Consider the following 3,696-nt stretch of genomic DNA (forward strand, 5'->3'; position numbering starts at 1 on the left):
TTATTTTATCTCATGGTAACCGATACATCTTCCTTTATGAATAGTTAATTACTATCATAGAGTAATTAAGTCATTAATCACAAAGACAAATGACTCGTAACAACATTTACATTTCACCTCTATCATGTAATGTCAATGAGAGAATATCATTTACCCATGTCTTGGGCTATAAATTCACAATTGTGAATGATGCTACATACTGTAGAAGTTGTCTACCTAACACACCAACTTTCGATTCCTTATCTATTCGCCCTTTGTATGTTTCTCAAAACTTCTAGCCAATAGAGTCTTGGTAAAGAAATCCATAAGGTTTCCCTTAGATGCGAGCTTTAACTACATCTACTATTTCATCAATTACTATCGTTTCCCTTCTGATACTTTTTATCAGAATTTTTTGTCCTCATGTGGTTTCTTTGGTGTTTAGTCATATTTGTACTATTATAGTGCCATAGCTTTTTTCCATACCTCAAATGCAACCTCCATAGTGAAGTTAGTCGTACAACCTTACTTGACACTTATTCACACTATAGACCTATCGCTTAGGACAAAGACACTATCCAATGTCGATTTTGTTGAATCTCAACGCATTTGTAAATCTAAATTGGTATAATCAATAAGAGTAAGATCTCCTCCAAAATGCACAAGCATATAATCCTTTGTTCTCCATAAATACTTGAGTATATGCATAACTATTTGCAAGTGTCTTGGACCAGGATTCGAATGATATCAACTCACCAACTCTATTTTGAAATAGATATTTGGATGTGTACATAACATGACATACATGAGAATTCCTACTGCCAAAGCATAAGGAACCTTTCTAATGTTTTCTCTTTCTTCCATTGTCCTAGGACAGTCTTTCATAGAAAAATGAAATCCTGATACAAAAGGTTGAGCTCCCTTCTTTGAAACAACCATTATATAATGTTTCAATACATTGTCTATGTAAGAAGCTTGTGATAATGCTACAAATTTGTTCGTTTGATCCCTTAGGATTTGAATACCTAGAAAAAAATTAGATTATCCCAAATGCTTCATGCTAAACTATTGAGTTAACCATAGTTTAACCAATGACAACGTCCTTACATCATTTCCAATGAGTAGAAAGTCATCGACATATAGAAAAGAGAAAGACCACCTTTTCATCCCAAATACGTTTAGAAATGCAAGGTATAACACCCCTAACACGTATCTGTCATCGGAATAGGGTTTCAAAGCATTACCAAAACCTTCAAAACATTTTTCAAATAATTCTTACAATTTACTATTCATTTACCGAGATCATTCATAACGTCCCTTGATTGACCCTCGAAGTCCAATACGAGTATTAGAATCGAGTCAAGACTTAATGGGAATTTTAAGAATTTTTCACGACTTTACAAAATTTTTCCAAGGTGCAAGGCTCACACGCCTATGTGGTCCAAGAGACACCCCCGTGTGACCCTGGGACACGGTTGTGTTGGATGTTGTGTTCGACCCCGTGTAACTCTCTGACTTGTACACACAGCCATGCCACACGCCCGTGTGCTAGGCTGTGTGGTTAATTAATTCAATTCGAAATTAGGTGCAGGTTTTACATGACCAAGACACACACCCGTATACTAGGCTGTGTGGCACACGCGGCTGAGACACATGCCCGTGTGCCCAATTCTGAGCATTTTGTTTCTAAAAATTAAGGTGCAGTAGACATACAGCCTAACCACATGCCCATGTGTCTGCCCGTGAGGACAAAATGAAGCCTTTTCTAGCTTCATTTCTAACCCAAATATTCACCCAAGACCTGTATTTGAAACACACAAACCATTCCAAGCATTTAAAATAGGCAAATTCATTATTTAACAAGGCATACCATTACATGCATAAATGGTCATAAACTTACCTTAGATTAACTTAGGCAATAGCAACCTTTGATAACATATTCATAACATAACACATGTGTATATGTATATCATAGTAATCTACTTAGTCATACCAAAATGAACCATTACTAGCCATTCCAATGGCTAGGTTACAAAATAACATTTCAAGCCACTATTGGCCAAGTTGTCCTATACATGCCATTATACCAAAATGATTTCTACTAAGTATACCCCAAAATGACTAGTTGATAGTGTGACGATGCTCAGGTGATCTCTAGCCCTCGCGAGCTTCCAAGCACTGTAAAATAAGGGAAAAATAAAATGGAGTAAGCATTACATACTTAGTAAGTTCGTATAATAGAAACAAAACTTACCAATCCCGCTAATTAAATCTAAGCATACAATAATAAGTTTTCCATCCATTGAGCTAAATTGCCTAAACACATGTATCCAATCAAACATGTTAGTCACCAAAATATTCATATCAATCAAATAACATGGATGAGCTCATCAAGCAACATTCTTTCAAGTCATTCTCATTTCATCTTAAGATTTTCATGCCATGTCAAAAGTTTTATGTCAGTTGAATCATTGAATCCCGATGGATGCTGAAGTTGTACACTCAAAGTGTACGATTCAATAATCCGTCAATTTCTTATTCAAGGGTACCCATTAGGGAACTTAACCAAGAAACACTCTCTCAAGCCACATATTGTATAATAGGATTACTAGTCCAGGCTAAATCCTTAATCATAATGTAAGCTCAAAGGAGCTCCATTAGGATTACCAGTCCAGGCTAAATCCTAATCATAACATATGCTCAAGAGGTATTATATCAGGATTACCCATCTGGGATAAATCCTTTCTATAACAAGGTCAATAGGATTACTCGTCTGAGCTAAATCCTATCTGCAACAAATGCAGGACCTTATTAGTTTCGGGAAAGCGCATATAATCATCGAAATTCAATATTCAATTGGGACTTAATCCCTTTTCACCATTTTCAAGCATGTATTAAATTTCTCATGATAACATTCAAGTAATGTACATCAAATAAATCACATTCCATACAACACAACATTCAATTAAACATATTTACATGTCGGAATAAGTTACACAAACTTACCTCGACACTTGTTCACGTAAAAGTCTACAATCCGAAACATTTTCTTTTCCTCGATCTAACCTTGAATTAGTATTGTCCAGATCAAATTAGGCCTTGAAAGTTTATTTTCTCTCCCCTAGGGTTTCCATGTGTTTTAGGTTGAAGATGACATAAAATAAGATGATTTCTTTTATCATCTTTTTAATTAGTTAAGTATTTTGCTATTTCCAATTTAGTCCTTTCCTTTTTTCTATATTTCCATGAATGAGTCATCAAGAAAAATCCACATACTTTCTTAATGGTCTAATTACCATATAAGGACCTCTAGTTTTGAACTTCATAGCTATTTGATCCTTATAGCTACTAGAATTCAACTTTCGCATTTTATGCGATTTAGTCCTTCTCGTAATTAAACACTTAATCGATAAACATTTCATATCAACATTTTCACATGACATGCCTATTATAATACGGACCATATAATGAAAAAAAATAAATCATATTTTCGGATCGAATTTGTGGCCCCAGAACCACTGTTCCGATTTCACTGAAAAATGGGCTATTACATCTCTCCCCCCCTTTAGGGATTTTGGCCCTCGAAAATCTTTCCAGTAAAAAGATTTGAGTATTGCTTCCTCGTAGTATCCTCCAGTTCCCAAGTAGCTTTTTCTATACTGTGTCATTGCCAAAGAACTTTTACTAAAGCTACATTTTTTATTTCTTAACTCTTTT

The sequence above is a fragment of the Gossypium hirsutum genome, chromosome A06, assembly GCF_007990345.1.
Source record: "Gossypium hirsutum isolate 1008001.06 chromosome A06, Gossypium_hirsutum_v2.1, whole genome shotgun sequence".
NCBI classification, from domain to species: domain Eukaryota; kingdom Viridiplantae; phylum Streptophyta; class Magnoliopsida; order Malvales; family Malvaceae; genus Gossypium; species Gossypium hirsutum.